Raw genomic sequence first — 19,383 nt, 5'->3', positions numbered from 1 at the left:
TGTGATATATATATTATATCCTGTAGTGTGCTGGTTAGCTGGACTTCAAGGGGAGGGGAGAGGAGAGGGGGGCAGGAGGAGAGGAGACATTTGTAGAATCTGCTAGTTTCCCTTGTGCACACATTCCAGTCATGTCTAATTTTAATCCTTCAATATGTCATCACTGAAAATGGACTTGGGAGAGAAATGCAAAATCAGCTCTTACAAGTTAGTACAAACCAGTTCTAGCACATGTACCTTCATACAGAAGTAAAATAAATATATGAGGAACTCAGAATTTGAACAAAAGCAGTCAGAAGAGATACCACTCTTTTGATGACTATCCCTACACTGTAGAAATCATCATGATGAGGAGGAGAAAATCTTCTTCACGAGACTTCCACAATGTTTAGAGAGAACACTGATGAGGATGTTACTGAGACAAGGCAAAGATAGGCTCCTTCAACCTCTATTCCTGGACCCAACCTGTGCCCTCCCGCCCAGTGGCACCTGTGCTCAGCAGACCCAAACAGATCTAAAGAATGACAACTGCGTGCACTTAGAATGGAGCTTTCTCTTCTTACACACTGTACAATGCCAAATATGCTGTCAAACTCAGGAAATAATACACTTTAAGATAATGAAGTGTATTAGACAACAATACCCAAGGCAATATAGAAGTGTCAAATAAAAAATGTACAACAGTAAAATAAGCCAGATGCTCCCAGGCGCCTGGCTTGTTCATGGGAGAATATATATTAAAGCAAAAATAAACAGTATGTGCTTCACTGGGTCTCTAAATTTTTACATGTTTGCTGTGCAAGAAAATTCATGCTGAGAGTCACCGTTTGCATTTCCTAACCTTTGTTAGGACTCCATGGCCTCAGTGATACAGCGCTGCAACCATGTGAAATTAATTTCCTGGTTGCATTAGCTCAAAGAGATGCTGTCCTTTAAAGGTTATCAATTAATGAAAATTCTAATTCAATATAAACATGAGGCCATAAAAGGCCTGGATTCTGTACTAGGTGGCCTATTCTTGAGGGCTGTATGACATTTGCCCCAAGGCCTAATATGACATACAAGAAAGTGAAAACAGTGGTAACAAGGCCTTTTACAATTATCTAATGCCATAAAACAGTGCCACTCGGGGAAAAAAGAAAAAAACAAACAAACAATATAACATTCTGATTCTAATAATATAATGGTTACTAGGCAAGGCCCTGGCATGATCAACCAGAGGTTGCATTCCCCAAGTGCCAATGACTAGCTATGCAAACTTGAACAAGTTTCTGAACCTCTTTGTGCCTCAGTTTCTTCAATTAGAATGGGGATTATAATAGTAATTATCATAGAGATATATCTACATAATCTCAAAAGCAAATTATCATGTAAAAGTATTTTGAGACATATTTCTAAAACTCATTCTAGAAGATTATAAATATATACATTTCTAGCCACTCAAGTAAACTTTAAGTACTTACCTAAATATTTACTTTTTTTTTTTTTTTGAAGATTTTACTTATTTATTTGAGAGAGGGAGAGGGAGAGAAAGCACTACCAGGGGGAAGGGCACAGGTAGAAGCAGACTCCCTGCTAAGCAGGGAGCCTGATGTGGGGCTCCATGCAAGGCTCCATGCGGGGCACAATCCCAGGACTCCTGGATCATGACCTGAGCTGAAAGCAGACACTTAACCTACTGAGCCACCCAGGTGCCTCTAAATATTTACTTTTAATTGTAGATTTTTATCCATCCTTATTACAAGAGAATTTCAAGTAGCTTTTTAAGCTATATACAAGATAAAAAATGTAAGTATAAAAATATGATCAAATGAAACTATGAATAAGAAAAATAAGATGAAGACAGGTGTGATATTAACATATAAATACTGTGAGATTCTTTACAGCTGAGCATTTTTACTGTGTAAGAAGCCATATTCAAGCTTTATAAATATCCAGACAAATACTTGATTAAGCAAACTGATGACATGAATGAATCATCTCCAATTCCTTTTGAAAGTTGGTGTAGTATGCATAATAAATGAGTGAGTTAATGACAGCAATGAAAAGCCATGTCGATAATCCATGACATGGACGTGAATAATTAGATGATGACTGTATTAGTAAAATGGGAATAATTTTCACTCAGATGGACATAAAACTATAAAGTCAATGAGTCTTCAACCCAAAAAGAATTACTTTTCAAATAATTATTACAATCTCTTATGCCTTTGCTTTTCCCTACTAGAAAATTTTAATCAATATCTGTGTCCTCTTGTGTCCAAAATATTCATTACATATTTTCTTACTATATATACATCGAAAATTAGTAGTTTAGGCCATTTGTAGGGCACAATTCCATTTCTAAAAAGTTAAGTGGGATGTCAGACAATGTTTGTATATAAGAAGGAGGTGGTAACCCCTAGAACCAATCACTAACAATGGTAAAACAGACCAACAAAACCAACGGTCTTTCAGTGTCTCTAGACATGTCTCTCCAATATGGTAACCACTAGTCATAAATGGCTAAAGTTAAATGTAAATAAACGAAGATGAAATAAAATACAAAAACTAGGGCAGCCCGGGTGGTTTAGCAGTTAAGCGCCATCTTCAGCCCAAGTTGTGATCTGGGAAACCTGGGATAGAGTCCCACCTCAGTCTCCCTGCATGGAGCCTGCTTCTCCCTCTGCCTGTGTCTCTGCCGCTCTCTCTCTCTCTCTCTCTCTCTGTGTGTGTGTGTGTGTCTCTCTCATGAATAAATAAATAAAATCTTTAAAAAAAATAGAAAAACTAGTTCCTCAGTTGGACTAGCCATATTTCATGTGCTCAGTAGCCAAATATGGCTGGTGGCTACCACATTGGACAGTGTAGATATAGAACATTCCTATCATCACAGAAAGTACTATTGGATAGTATGACTTGTAGAATGTAAGTTTTCTTTGATCAATCAAAACAGAACACATGTGCAAGTATACATGAAAGTTGCTGGACTAGAGATCAAAATGTATTTTCCAATAAAATCATGAGTACAAACGATTACTAGGTGAGTTCACAAGTCTACTTATCTTCAATTAACTGAAATCCTGAAAACTGACAGTGCAGCACAGTTGAAAATCATTCTATTGTATGCTTGTAAGTAAACAAAACTGGAAAACAACAGCATTGCCTGAGAAATAGAGCTTCATTTCCTGTGAATGCTGTCTTTAAGGAGTAACAAGTTTCATTAGACAAGGTGATGCCTATCTAAATAGGGAATTCTGTGACAATTTGGTAAACATATTCTTGCCTTCCCATCAATATTAGAGGTAGCTAATGAGTAATGCTGTTAGAATTTGTTTTTGAATCACAACATAGAGCTTCCTTTCCTTGATATGAGGTTATCACTGCCACTAAACTCACATATGTTAGGTTAGGTATTTGTAGTTTGCCTTCAGAAATTGAATTTTAAGAGGAAGAATTGAAGGTGGGTGATAAACAATTTTTCATCAATTAAGTAAGCAAGGGTAGAGAAGGGAGAGTTAAAGGGGTTGGGGCTAATATTTGTGTTTAACACTTTACATATGTACGTTATCTCATTAAAAGTGCCTGTGAGGACAAGTGAGAAAATAAAAGAGATAAAGAACAAACTGAACTTTACACAGAAACTGACAGAAGAAATTATTAAAGGATGAGATTAGGGAAAAGAAAAAGGTGTGACAGACCAGATATAATATAAAGCTTTGCTACTCAAAGTGTAGTCTATGGTCTGGCAGCACTGACTTCATCTGAGAGCTTGATGGGAATGCAAATTCTTAGGCCCCATCTTAGATTTACTGCATTATAACTTGTTTTTCAGAAAGATCTCTAAATGATCCATATGCACACTAATGTTTGACACATGAACAATACATAGGAAACCTCTGAAACAGGTCGATTTTATTGCTTGGTAGGATGGTGTTAGACATTGTCAATAACCCATCCATCAACCATTCCCAAACTCCCTCTCTCTCTTGCCTGCCTTCCACTAATGAAACTAAAAAAGCCAGGTTACCTTCCTGCCTTCCTTGCAGCAAAAAGTGTAGCAATGACCACCAGAGGGACAAAGAGGCATGAGGAAATGTTTATTGAACGGTATCTGGTAAAGATTTTCCTACCTGATAAAAGCAGAGATGCTGAGGTGAGATCTTTTTGTCACTTGCTAACTTTCTTCAGCTAATATTGCTACTGTGAAGATATGATAGTCAGAACTGGGAGGACTATTTCATGACTAATAAAAGACATCATCAACTTACTAAGAACATCTAAGTATAGTTAGAAAGAGCCTGGGTCCTTGATGACGTCACAGAGCCACTGCACCAACTAAACTGATCAGTTTTGGACTTCCTGTGTTTTGTAAGATAATTAAATATCCTTTTCTCTAAGTCACTATTACATTACTTGCATCTGTGGCCCCTGGTCACAGCATTGTGTGAGGAAGAAAGAAAAAGGGAAGGAACTATTTAATCTATATGTAGGAAGTTTATATATTGGGTATTCAAAATTCTAGAAGGACTCAAATTTTTAGTCATATTATAGATTTGATTAAACAAGTGATTTCAAAACTCAAAAGGTTTTGGTTATGTATGTGTCTTTTCTCCCATAAGGAAATGAACATGATAGTAAATCTGTAATTCACTTTGTTTTGTAGATACAATTGAAAGTGAATAACACTTGAATTCTAGCCTCATATTTAGAAAAAAACTGTTTATCTAAGTCAATGATTAAAAATGACAAGCTCTACTACTGTTTTTTGTTAAGCAGGTTACTTTTAAATCTTATTTATCTCAGGTTTTGTGCTGTTGCTACACATTCACTATACCTTTTAAAACGTGCTAAAATACATAATTTCGTTCCACAGGGAGTAGATATCAAACTGATGAACAAAGTAAACAGGTTATATTTTCCCAAAACTTCCCATGATTAAAAAATTTAATCAGAGAGCATTTCCTCCCATTCTCTTTCCTTTCCTCTGAATCAACAGTCTCATTTGCAAAAGGAATGGAAATTTCAGGTACTATTTCTGTTTGGAATTGAAATTTTCCATGACACTTCAATCACATGCTACCAGTATAAAATACTGCTGCTGCTGCTGCCACTATTGCAACAAAGAGAAAGTGCAATAAAAGGCATGAACTACCAGAATTTGCAAGGATTAAGGTTTAAATCTTCTAGTTATTGAGTATTCTGAAAGAATATATTGCAACATTTGTGGATAAAAATCTTTTGTGAATGTATCAATGCATTTCCTTCTTTATCATCATAATAGTAATATAAAAAATCTTTTGATTATGGTGAACTTTCATAGACATCACATTAATCAGTGATGTTCATGCTATTAAAAGGTTAAAATAAAAGGTGGATTGTTGGTACTTACTAATTATGTATCCTAAGACATGTCTTGCAGAGATGTGTGGGTATTGTTTCTGGATTTTTAGATTTTTTAAAATCATTTTTAGTTCAGACTGTTTTTTCTTTTGCATGAAGTTTGCCATTAACCTCTTCTCTCCAAAGATTATAAGATTATACCCAACAAATAGTTTAGGTTTCCAAAGTTTTACTCTTTTGGAATAAAATTTTTATAATATACTCAAACTTAATATAGGCACAACAAAATAGTTCTCAAATTCTAATATGCATACAAATCAACTGGGGATCTTATTGAGGTACAGATTCTAATTCAGTAGATCTGCGTTGGGCCTGAGATTCCGCACTTCTCATGGGCTCCCAGATGATGCCAATGCTGCTAGTCTACACAACATTCTTTGAGTAGCAGAGTCTAATATCTTAAGTTCACAAAGTGCTTTAACTTACATAACCTCATAGAATTCTCACCAATCCCTACCATATAGATGAGTAATAAAAAGTAAGTTTCTGAGAGCTTCATGGTCCTACTCAAGACTAAAAGTAACAAAGTCGACACTTCAACCTATACAATGTGGCAAAATCTAATGTCATTTGTACTTCACAATAGGGCTTATTCCTCTCTCTACTTCTCTCAGATGAAATATCCAATACTTCAAAACAAATAAGAAAACATTCTACAGTCCATCAGTTCATTTAGACTAATTGCATCAACCAATTTCATAGAATCTTATAAATGGATCAATCTAGCTTTACTTACATATCAGAATACATTGTAATTTGGACTTTAATTAGACATTAGAATGTTATAGAGAAAGAAATGTCCATTTAAATATACTGTGTGCCATTAGCATGCCAGCTTTCTAAAAGCCGAAGTTAATTTGTCTTCAGATGAGGGGAAAAAGGAGTGGTAAACAGATTGTTTCTAATTCAGAAGATGCTTCTTCTGATCTAGGGAAAAATAGCATTAGGGTTTCGTTCTCTTCCCTTTGTTGCTCTCCCTTCCACCCTCCTTATCTGCCCCCTCCTTCCTTCTCCCACTGCCTATCATCTATAAAACCCTTTAGGATCTGATTTCATTTTTATGATTCAACTAACTGAAAAAGCTAAAATCCCTATGAGACTCTGAGAGAGCAGAAAATCTGATTATTTGGAGTGCTGTTGGCTAGCTCATGGCATCCATATTTAAGGAAGCATCCTGCAACAATCATCCAGAATGAGCATATGGTAGACCTCTGTATGCAACCATTATTATTCAGTCATTGTTCATTATGTTTGAATTAACAGTGACAGCACACATCATACTTATTAGATGATGTTTCTATTTAATTCCCTATTATCTGTTAAAATCTCTCTGCAAGAGCAGAGAGAAAACACAAAAAAGCCATGCCCAGAGACTCCAGGATTACCCACAATTACTTTTCCAATCCTTTCCAAAATATAGTTCTTGGGAGTTTACTTTAAAAAGCAACACCACCCAATTAGTACAGTAACATCATATTTCTGGTTCTGACCATAGTGCTGGGAGGAGAAAAAAAAAATGGATTGATGCTTTTTTACTGATCTGTGAGCCAAATTACATTCATTATTGGAGAGAAGAGAAGTAAGAGTGACCCTCAAGTGCAGAGTGGCCCGGTGGAAAGATAGCTTCAATATACTCTTGGATGATATTAATATATAAACTAGACACTTCCTGATTCTACACAGCTGCCATTTTGTTAATAACTCTAGCATCAAAGAGACTGGAAAGAAGGGCCAACATAAAAATGCTTAAGGCCAACACAGAACTGCTTGCCTCTGTGCCACGAACTCCAAATACTGTTCAACTGATGTGAAAAATTAACTGCAAGATGACCATTCAAGAGTTGTCTGAGTTATGGTCTCAGTCTTGTGGGTTAATTCAAAACAGGAATATAATGGGATTTCTAATGGGGTTTTCTGAGCTCTTAAGCCTTAATACCATCTATTAATCTCTCACCTCAACTGACCACCATGTTGTTGGGATAAAACCAGCACTGGGATCACCAAAAGTAGGCTCCAGTGTCCTGTTGTTTGTTTGTTTGTTTGTTGGCTTTAAGTCTGTGTTCTTCTATCATTGTAAGTCACCTGCTGATGCAGCCACAGCTGTAACCACTGCTGGGGGATTTCATTTGCATTCAGAGACTTCTCCCGCTCCCCTACTTTGATTTGATTAGGGAAAAACCATGCTTGCAGATCTAATACTTGTGCTCGTCATGTTACAGAATGAGAATCATGAACTATCTTTGAGGCTTTCCAAGGTTCTATTTGAAACTATCATAACAAAATTAGATTAAGATATTCATTTTTGTCATGTTTCTGGAGTTTATGAGAGAATGGCCATCTCTTTATGAAGACAGGCAAAAGAATACAATGAATAACAGTGGGGACTGGGGCAGAACATGTAGATATACCCCTAACTAACAGTGGCAAAATGAGCTCATTCCATTTAGATTTCATTAACTCTAAGTGAATCTTGTTTTCAGGACTGATTATTCTTTATTGAAAACAGAATTACAAAACTTTTTCTCAACAGAAAAAATGAGGCAAAGATTTAATAGTAGCCTAAAGACTAAAGATTCATTTACTGAGTGCATTTTGTTTAAATTAAAGTGGTATATAATCTATTCAATGTTCAGGTTCAGTTGTAAACAAATGACTACCCCCTTCTAACAATAATAACATAATGATAACGCCCTGCAGGTGTGAAAATCTTATATACTTTTGAAACACTTTCCAATGGATTAAACCACTTCTAATGCAATAAGCACTCATAAAACTTACATTTGATTTATTAGTGAATGCCCGCCAAAAAAGATACGATGAAATCATAACCTTATGCCTTCACAGAGATAATCAAGTTGAAATGAGGTCATTAAGAGAGGTCCTGATCCAAAATGATGGTATCCTTATTAAAAAGGGGAAATTAAGATACAGACAGGCACTGAGAAAAGATGATGTGAAGAAACACAACAAAAAGATGGTCATCTATAAGCCAACGATGGTCATCAACAAGCCAATGAGTACCTGAAGCTACCAGAAGGTAGGTTTTCTTCTGCTCACTTGAGGTCAATCATTTCCACTTTTTTTTCTTTCTTCCAGGGTTTGACCTGGAAGTTGATTGATCTGCTTTCTAGATGGATGAGCTATGGTTACCAGAATGCTGAATTTCTAAATTTGCATAATGAGTGTTAGGATAATATGATTGTATACCAGGGGAAAATAATTTCAGAAGCAAGGTCCTTCTTTCTAAGTGGGTATAAATGTGCCAATTCATTCAACATAGTTATTACATACTTGTTATGTATCTGGTACCGTATGAGATGGGAAGACCTTACATAACACACACAATTAAACTGAGATATCATTTTAACCAGATCTGGCAAAAGAGTAACAACAGTGTCCTTACTACTCCCTCTGGGTAGAGCCAGGAAGAGGAAGAGTCTCCACCCTCACCCCTGAAAGCTTGGGATAAGTTTTATGCTGCAGTGGAAGAATTTGGCATATTCTCCATAAAAACATAGATGTTTATATTGGGCTTAACAAAAAATAATACTAGCTAGCATCTTTCAATTAATTGATACCAAATTGAATGATATTAATGATTATCATCATCATAATACTTAATTTTTGTTAGCCAGAATAATCATATTAAGAACTTGCCACACACTTTCTCCTTTGATCTTTACTACTACTACACTGAATAGATACTACAATAATCTCATTTTACTGATGAGGAAACTAATGAACAGAGAGACAAGTTATTTATTTTAAGAGGTCACAGAAGTAATAAAATGTGGAATTAACTCCACACATCTGTTCAGAGAACTGAAAACAGAAACAGAGTACACTCAAATATCCACAAACTAGGTTAGACTTCAAGTAAGTATCTGCCTTCCCATTTCATGGAATAATACCTTTGATTCATACTCATGCAAAATCCATACACCTTTATTTTACAATTTCTAAGTCCAAAAGAGTAACAGTATTGCAAGAAAAGGAAAAAAAATAATATAAAAACAATAGACAACAGGGTATATGGATTCCTCAGAATGTGAATTTTATCTTTTGAATAAATCACTCCAAAAAACAAATTAGTGTTTCAATAATAGGAAAAATATGTATGTGTGATCACTGGTGTAAAGAAAATAACAGATGGCAAATGGAATCTTTAAAAATCCAATGCTGGTGAATAAGAAACACAAGATTGGGAAATAGTTTTTTGTTTTAACCCTGAACAATTTTCTCCCCAAATAAAAATTCTCTTGTCAACTACAGAGTTTATATCATATTTACCATCGAATGTCAAAAGAAAGAAAGAAAGAGAGAGAAAGAGAGAGAGAGAGAGAGAGAGAGAAAGAAAGAAAGAAAGAAAGAAAGAAAAAAGAAAAAGAAAGAAAGAAAGAAAGAAAGAAAGAAAGAAGAAAGAAAGAAAGAAAGAAAGAAAGAAAGAAAGAAAGGAAGAAAGAAAGAAAAGGAAAGGAAAGAGCATGGCATCATTGAATGATACAAGTGGAAAGGAACTTAGAAGCTATGGTGAACCCCTACAGAGGCTAAAACTTCAGCTCAGAGAATTTAAAGTAACAATAGTAGATGGAAATTCTATAGCAAAAATGTATTAGTTGTTAATATGAGAATTTTAATAGTGTTTGCCCAAATTATTCTTTTTTTTTCATGTATCCTTCTCTATGTGAGGTCTGAGATGCTCATTAGCTCAAGTAGTTCATAAGTCTATTAAGAACATCAAGTGCTGATATATTTTTAAAGTTGAAAAAAAAATAAATTTGAACCTTCTGTCTCCCATCACCAATAAGATTCTTCTTCATTTTGGCAATGAAGCCTTTTCAGGGACTTTCACATATGCACCACTGCCAATACAGCATTTTTTTCCTCACAGTCTTAAAAACAGAGGCAGAGATAATGACTCCATGTCTTCTTCCAGAGCACATGGGCAGGTTACTAACCACTATTAGTTAGGCTGGGATCATCTCACTGACTTCTGGTCCATTATATGTAACTTGAAGAAAGAAAGATTATTTAAAAGCATGCTTCATGTTCCCCCAGCCTCTCTTCTCCTTTAGTAATTATATTGGGAGTCCTTTGTTCCACATTACACAGCCTCTATCTAGAAACATTTTAGGTTACTGAGCCACCATTTGAAAGAGCTACTGGAGAGAGCAGTCATATTTTACTAGGTAAAGCCACAGGTATTTTAGGGTTTGTTACCATAGCATAGCCTAACCTATCCTGACTAATGTGGAGAACAAATTTCTGTAACAACCACTCATAAAGATGCTTTTTTTTAGAACTCTGTGTGTCCTACAACACACTCACATGTAATATTCCATGTAATAAGGGTTTTGATATCAAATATTATATGTCAACAGAGAGATAAAATAACTGGCTTTATTTTCTCTTTCTCTGGGTGTCTCACTTCTGTGTTTCTTATTGCCCACCTACCTAGGAATCAACCTGTATCTCTGTAAGCCATCAGCACCATATTTGCCAACTACTATGTACTTGGCCATCCTTCTCCATTTCAATACTCTACTGGTACAGGGTCCATGGCTTTGATGTCTGATTCCTTTTATTCAGTGGTCTTATGCTTATTACTGACTCGATCCATTTAACATCTATAGAGTTAAGTAACTCTAGCTTACCAGGATATGTTACAAACATAAATTGTGACTGGAATACATGGCCCTGAATACATGATGAAGATACAGAATCAAATGCTCTTTAGTTGGTATATTTTTCCACATCTTTTCCAGGTGTGGGCACCATTGTAGCCAACAAATATCCTTCACATTTGTTGGCTAAATAGGACCACTAGAAAATAGAATTTTATTTTACTTTCACCTTTTCCCTTGATAGGTAGGTTTTATATAAATGTGATATTCATCGACATGGGAGATTCCATTAAGGCCAAAATGTCAAAAGCAATAGATCCATCTAAAACTTTTACCTGTATATAGAAAATGTCAATATCTCACAAGATTTTAAGGAGCGAATTCCCTTGAATTGGAATTTAATATTAGATCAGGAACTAATTTCTCCTATTTCTTTTACAATGCCCTTGCTATGTGGTATGAAATATAGTTCTTAATGGTGATAGGGAAGGAGAGGGGCTGATCTAGGAGGAGTTCTTAATTGAGAATAGATGGATTTGAGAATAGCATGCTACCCTGAAGCTGAGGGGAACCACAAACTCAATAAAACCTCCCAATATTTGGAGGAAAAAAATTATATTCTCTATATTTTCTTACTCTAAAGTGATACAGTCACTGGGTGGGAATATTTGTAGCAAGAAGGCACCAGGAAACAGCCCAATGCTGGAGAGAAATGTATGAAAAGGATACCCGCTTTCCCATAAGAAATACAGAATAGAAATTATCTCTGATGATATGCAAAGAATTGCCTGAAGGTCTAGAAGCTTTTATCCAGAGCAAGTGAGAGGACAAGGCAAATCTGAAAGAATTCTCACAAAAATAAAATAGTATGCCCAAAAATTATGTATGAAAAGGAGCATGGTCACTCAAAGAGCACAACAGATAACCTCCTTAATTTACAACTTATTGATTCTTAGTCAACAGTTTTAACCCATCATCATAAGTCAACAAACACCTACACTGTCTCTTGAATCTTTCATTTAAATTCGGATGAAGAACTCTTCTTGAAAAAACCTTCTCTGGTGGATGGATATTTATCATACCTTGTGGATACCCAGAAGCTCTGAATACACTTTCTGGTTTGGGAAATTCCTCACTTTGTCAATCCTGGTCTAAAATCGTAGTCACTTTTTTTGTATAAAAGTCTCACTTTAGCAGCCTTCCTTAAAGATGAGCTAAGAACATGCCTATCAAAGCCAAACACTGAATTTGAAGTTGATAGCACAAAGAAGGATGCCTTGACCCAAATTCCTTATGGCTTGTTACTCACAGTTTCTAGGGACAGCAGTGAACAGAAGTTCTATGCTGGTTCCTATTATCCAGTATTAAAGTGTCTATCGTGGTATCTCCACTTGACAATTTCTGATTGATTATTTGAGACACTGGTCATTGCTATGTGATCCTGGCATCTCTTTCTCTAGCTTCCTAGAAATTATGACCTAATTAATATACTATGCTTACTTTTTGCTTAAAACAATAAGGATTGATTTTTCTTATTTAGAACCAAAACCCTGTGGTAGACACTGTCCATGCTCTACTCAGATTCCATTCACCAGTGCCATGATTCCTTCTCCTAGCTTCTGTGTACTTTTATTTCTAAAAGTAACTCTTGCAACTTTCTTTGGAAGGACTGCTTTCTGACTATAAAGCTACTTTGCAAACAGGTAAAAGGAGCTGGTAGTACCTGGAAACTGATGCTCCCATAAGCAATACTTGACAAATGACTGACAGGTGTAGAAGTATGAAAACTACTATCTTAGTTTGCTAGGACTGCCATAACAAATTATCACAGACTGAATGGTTTTGATAGCAGAAATTTATTTTCTCACAATTCTGGAGCCTGAGTCTAAAATTAAGATGTCCAGGGGATTGGTTCTTCTAACCTGATGTCCTTGGCTTGTCTCCTCCCTGCATCTTCACATAATTATCCCTATGTGTATTTCTGTGTCCTAATCTCATTTTATAAGGACAGCAGTCATATTGGATCAGGACCTGCCCATATGACCTCATTTTAACTTAATTACCTCTTTAAAGACACTATCTCCAAACAGTCACTTTCTGAGGTAAAGGTTATGACTTCAACATATAAGTTGTGTCACTTCAGGGTGACACAACTCAGCCCATAACATGACTGCACTTGTCCCAAGGAGATACAAACAATGAGACATGACTTACATTTCAGAGGCCCTCTGCAGAATAGGGCTGAGGCTGAAAATTAATCTAAAATCACACTCTTTCTTGGGCTTCCTTCTCTTATCTGGTCTGCTTCACTCAATCTCAGTGGTTTCTCCTGGGAGCCTTTCCTTAATAAATTACTGGCATAGGGATTCTCATCTCAGGCTCTGCTTCTTGGGAAACAGATCTATTACATAATCCTGAATAATACCCCTTCTTTTAGACAATATCCCACCTGAAGAAGCTTCAGTAGGATATACAAGGCCTCTTTAAAGCATCAGGAGGTGATGTCAATAGGAAAGAAGAAGTAAAGATTTTCAAAAACTCTCTCTTCGACAAAAGCAGTAATATCATTAGAAAAAAATTGTAAAAATATCACCTTTTTCAGAACCCTGGAAATTACACAAAACTTTGCAACAGGGGCACTTGGGTGGCTTAGTTGGTTAAGCATCCACCTTTGGCTCAGATCATTATCTCAGGGTCCCAGGGTCCTGGGACGGAGCCCTGCATCAGGCTCCCTGCTCAGTGGGGAGCTTGCTTCTCTCTCTCTCCTTCTGCGGCTCCCCCTGCTTGTGCACACTCTCTCACTCTCTCTCACTGTCTCTCTGTCAAATAAATAAATGAGATCTAAAAAAAAGCTTAAAACAATATAGGGAACATAAATTCAAGAAAAATGGCTGAATTTTCTTTGTAGGAAGAGAGAAATTATAGTATTTTAACTTGTCTATTTCTATCCTACTCTTCCAACTCTGCTATAGTTTTGAACACCAACAGCCTTACAATCCCAGTGAAACTAGTATCTTAATAACCCCTGGAAGTAGCAGAACAGAGGAGATACTCCAACAGAGTTGGAGATACTCAAAAGCCCAATTCCCAGAGAACTGTCATTATTTGATGTGTCTGTCCATTCCCTGGAAAGTCACTTTTATTTGACCTACCTCAGAGCTCACCCAGTGCAAACAACTTTTCAATACATCATAATAAAACTATCCAGGCCAAAGACAGTAAGAGAATCTTGCAAATGCAAGAGATAAATCATCACATACAAGAGATCCTCAATAAGACTCATAACTGATTCCTCATCAAAAATCAAGGAAGCTGGGGTGCCTGAGTGGCTCAGTGGTTGAGCGTCTGCCTTCGGCTCAGAGCATGATCCTGGGATCCAGGATCAAGTCCCACATCAGACTCCTTGCAAGGAGCCTGCTTCTCCCTCTGCCTATGTCTCTGCCTCTCTCTCCATGTGTCTTTTATGAATAAATAAATAAAATCTTTTAAAAATACATGGAGGCCATAAGGCAGTGAATTGACTTATGCAAAGTGCTGAAAGACTGTCAACCAAGAACTGAACGAACTAAGAGTTCTATAGATCCAAGAATTCTATATCCAGCAAATTGTCCTTCAAAAATAAAGGAGTAATTAAGATATTGTAAGTAAACAAAAATGGAGAGAACTGGTCATTACTAGACCTGCCCCTCAGTAAATACAAAAGGAATCTTTCTCAGTGAACTGAAAAGAACACAACATGGTAACTTAAGTCCACATGAAGAAATGAAGAGCACCAGTATAAAAAGGATGCTATAAAAGTATTATTTGTAATATTTTCCTCTATATAATGAAAACATAACTACATAAAATTATAAATCTATACAATGTAAAAATATATAATTTGTATGACAATAATAGCAGCAAGAATGATGAAGTGGGTGGAACTACATAGGAGCAAAGATTTGTATGACTGAAATTCAGTTTGTGTTAATATGGCTAGACTGTTGTAAATTAATATGTTAATTGTAATTTCTAAGTCAACCATTAAGAAAATAATAAATACATAAAATAAATGACAAAGAAATTAAAATGGTACACTAGAAAAATCTAACACAGTAAAACATTAAAAGAGAAAATGTAGAACAGTAAGAAAGACATGAGACATATGTAAAACAAATAGCAAATGGATAAATATAAATCGTACCTTATTAATTTCATTAAATGTAAATGAAATAAACATTCCAACTAAAAGGCACAGCTTGGTGGAATGCATTTTTTTTTAAAAAAGGAAAAAACATAATTGACTACATGCAAATCAAAACCACAACGAGATACCACTTTGTACTCACTTGGATGGATGGCTATAACAAAAAAGACGAATAATAACGAGTGTTGCCAATGATGTGGAGAAATTGGAATCCTTACACATTGTCAACGGTAACATTACAGTGGTAAAGCTGTTTTGAAAAACAGTTTAGCACATCCTCAAAAAGTTAAATATAGAGTTACTATATGAGCCAGGATTCCATTCTTAGGTATGTACCAAGAAAACTAAAATCATAGTGTAATTAAAACTCAGTAAGAAAACAAACAATCTAATTAAAAACTGAGGAAAAAAAAACTGAGGAAAATATTTAAACAGACATCTTACCAAACAAGATTTACAAGTGGTAAATAACCATATAGAAAGAAGTTCAACATCACATAGCATTAGAGAATTGCAAACTAAAATATTAGTGAGATTCTATCCCACACCTATTAGAACAGCTAAAATCAAAATATGGAGAACAATGCTTGTGAGGATATAGAGCAATAGGAACTGTCATTCTTTGCTGACAAAAATGCAAAATGACACAAGTACTTCGGAAAAGTATTTGGCAGTTTCTTACAATGCTAAACCTAGTCTTACCAAATGATCCAGCAATCACACTTTCAGATATTTACCCAGATAAGTTGAAAACCTAAGTCTACATAAAAACCTGCACATGAATGGTTATAGCAGCTTATTCCTAATTGCCAAAAATTGGAACTAACCAGGCAGGGTGTTCTTCTATAAGTGAATAAACTGTTGTATAGCTATACAAACAAATATTCTTCGGTGATAATGAGAAATGAGCTATCAAACCATGTAAAGACATGGAAGAAACTTAAATGCATATTGCTAAGTGAAAGAAGCCAGTCTAAAAGTGCTACAGCCTATATGGTTCCAACTATGTAATATTCTAGAGAAGGCAAAAAAGAAGAAGAAGAAGAAGGAAGAGGAGGAGGAGGAGGAGGAGGAGGAGGAGACCAGCCAGGAAGTTAAGGGAAAGCAAGGAGAGAAAGAGAAAGAAGAGGGGAAAGAGGAAAGGAGGGAGATGGAGATCAGATTTTTTAGGGCAGTAAACCATTATTTTGTAGGATATTGTAAAAGTGAATACATGGCATGCATTTAACAAGACCTATGGAATCTATAACAAAAAGAATAAACCCTAACATAAGTTAGCAACTCTTATCATAATGTATTCACAAGCCTGGATGGTACAGTAGGTTAAGTGTCAAGACTCTTGGATTGGGCTCAGGTCATGATCTCAGAGTTGTGGGATCAAGTCCTGTGCTGAGCTCCATATTCAGTGCAGAGTTTTCTCATCCCTCTACCTTCCCCTTTGCCTCTACCCTCGCTTTCTCTCTCTCTCTCTCCCAAAATGAATAAAAATCTTTAAAAAATTATTTATCAATGTTGGTTCACCAATTGTAACCAATGACCATACCAATGTAAAATGGTAGTAATAAGGAAAACTGAGTGGTGTTGAGTGGTGGGGCAGATGGAGTATGTTAGGAATTCTCTATACTTTTAGCTCAACTTTTCTGTAAACCTTAGACTGCTCTAAAAAATAAAATTATTTAAAAAAAAAAGTTCACCAACTTGTACGTAAGTTTCCAGCAGCATTATTCATAATGGCCACAAAGTGAAAACAATCCAAATGTCCATCAACTGATGCACAGATACACAAAGTGTGGTCTATCCATACAACAGAATATTATTCAGTGGTAAGAAGGAATGGCATAGTGACATATTTGTTACAACTAAAATTAACCTGGAAAACATTAAATTGAGTGAAAGAGGCCAGACACCAAAGGGCATATCTTTTATAATCCATTTACATAAAATTTTCAGAATAGGCAAATCTATAGAGATAAAAAGGATATTATTGGTTGCCAAGGACTAGGGGGAGGGGTAATGAGAGTGACTGGCAACATGTAGGGTTTCTTTGGGGATAAGGAAAACAAATTAGGTCATACGGATCGTTGTATAACCATATGAACATACTGAGATTCACTGAACGGGTACATTTAAAGGGTACATTTCATAGCATGTGAATAATATATCAATTAAAGAATATAAAGCATTAAGTCATTTTGTCCTCAACAGTTTGGAAAGAAGAAAATACATGTAGAAAACACTACTGTTCAAAGGTCTAAAATACCATTATGCTAAATCATATGTCTATAGGGCCAAAAGTATTTTCAATCTAATAAGTAAGATCATTTTGTTTTCTTATTGTCAGTGATTACACTCCCATTCCCCCCCCCCCCCCCCCCCGCCAACCCTTAACTCTAACCCATTCATTTTGGGGGCTTAAAAAGAACTTGAAACATCTTCAACTAATCATGAGTGGGCCTACAGCACTATCTCCTTACATGAATGACATCCACAATATTCTAAGGTATTATTTGTTCTTCATTGTGTCTTCAAGTTAAGTTGTCTTTATCAGAGGGCTATTGTTTTGAGCTTTGAGTGTTTTTTGGGAAGACACTGAATTATACCTCACCTCTTCCAAGATACACACATGTGCGCACACGCACACACACACACACACACACACACAACCCTCTAGCATCTTATTTCTCAGTTCTATGTGCTAAAATGTAGGAAACTCAAAAGATGAAGGCAAAGCATGGTATTCATTGAACTTAATGCCATGTCAACAAGTGCCCACATCTATCCACATAGAATTCCCACAAGTTTTAGAAACAAAATTCCTATTTGCAAAATATACCACATGAGAGCAAAGTTGGCCAGAGGGCCCTGCAGAATCAGAAAGGACTATATTTGTATTTTTCTCACTTTATTGCTATTTCAACTCTGTGATATAAATTTGACAGGTATTTTAATCTCCACTTAAAAAATAAAGACTTAAAGGCCCCTGGGTGGATCAGTCAGTGAAGCATCCAACTCTTGATTTCAGCTCATGTCATGATCTCAGGGTCGTGAGAGCAAGACTTGTGTTGAGCTCCAGGCTGGGCATGGAGCCTGCTTGAGATGTTCTCTCTTCCTCTCCCTTTGTACCTCCTCTCCCCCAAGCACACATTTGTGTGTGTGCCCACTCTCTGTGTGTCTCTCTCTCTAAAAAAGTTTTAAAAAGACTTAGACATCAAGAGGGCACATCATTTGCAGGGTTGCCTTCTTAATTTGTGGCAGCCAAAAAAAGTATTAAAACCTATCCTGATTCTCTCATATGTTTAATGAAAAGAGCATACCCTCTTCACTCATATTATGCTAGCAGCCCACTGAAGAAGCCAGGAAGATTGTTCTGACTTTGTAGTTAAAATGCCTAAGAGAATTTTAAAAATAGGTGATTGGATTTTGCTATTCTATAACTTAATTTGGAAAGAGGAATGAAAGAAGTTGTGCTGAAAAAATAGATGTAGGTCTTTAATGGCATATTTGTGTAAAATATTGTAGAGGGAATTACTCATGAGTTGCTTATTGAAATCAAATAAATTTCTTTAAATCAGTCTCTTTTTCTTTTCATTAACAAATTCTATACTGGGAATGATTTTGTAATCTCCACAAAGTAATAAAATGCAGTCTATCAATCTGTCTGTGTGAAGTCAATAGCACGCTAAACTAAGCCCTCCTCCCTGCAGCATGCACACACACAGGCATGCGTGCACACACGCACCCACACAATGTCCTTATTTTATAGCCCGAAGTACTTTCTCTTCCAGTGTGTGCTTTGCAAAAAAAAAAAAAAAAAAAGTAGCAATGCCTCAGTAGCATTAAGGAGGACTCTTGAGGCACTTTTGCAATAAATTCAATATCTACTCCTGTTAGAGAAAATTGCCATAAACTACCAGGTATCATATTTTGGCTAAGCCATCAGTCAGCCACCTTTTATGGAGGTGTATTTACTATCTAGTACATTTCTTGAAATTGCCCAAGTTGCTTATAAATGTCAAGCAAGTTTCACATACTTACCTGTGTTTCTTTTTAGCAACTGACAGCAAAGTGCCCTCTCAGTGGGGCGCTGTACATGTAATCCAGCTAAGAAAGTAAAACCAAGAACCAAGATGCCTTTTACCCCAGTGCAGTAATACTGCTGAACAAGGAAATCTCCACTTGCTGTCCCTTGGA

The 19,383-nt window shown here is 36.0% G+C and overlaps 1 protein-coding gene and 1 long non-coding RNA gene across 10 annotated transcripts in view; one reads left to right on the top strand and one right to left on the bottom strand.

Moving 5' to 3' along the window:
* Nucleotides 1-19,383, bottom strand: part of RBMS3 (RNA binding motif single stranded interacting protein 3) — a 1,278,684-nt gene that overhangs the window by 926,918 nt on the left and 332,383 nt on the right. The gene's annotated exons all lie outside the window — the stretch shown is intronic.
* LOC144294367 (uncharacterized) overlaps nucleotides 1-19,383 on the top strand; it is an 85,248-nt gene that overhangs the window by 21,341 nt on the left and 44,524 nt on the right. Inside the window, exon 2 of the long non-coding RNA XR_013361768.1 lies at nucleotides 8,227-8,419. This is a non-coding gene — a long non-coding RNA (uncharacterized LOC144294367). The remainder of the gene's footprint in view (nucleotides 1-8,226; nucleotides 8,420-19,383) is intronic.

The sequence above is a fragment of the Canis aureus genome, chromosome 22 (genome assembly GCF_053574225.1).
Source record: "Canis aureus isolate CA01 chromosome 22, VMU_Caureus_v.1.0, whole genome shotgun sequence".
Lineage (NCBI taxonomy): Eukaryota > Metazoa > Chordata > Mammalia > Carnivora > Canidae > Canis > Canis aureus.
The sequence above is the reverse complement of the archived record's forward strand: the minus strand, read 5'-3'. Positions and strand labels throughout refer to the sequence as shown.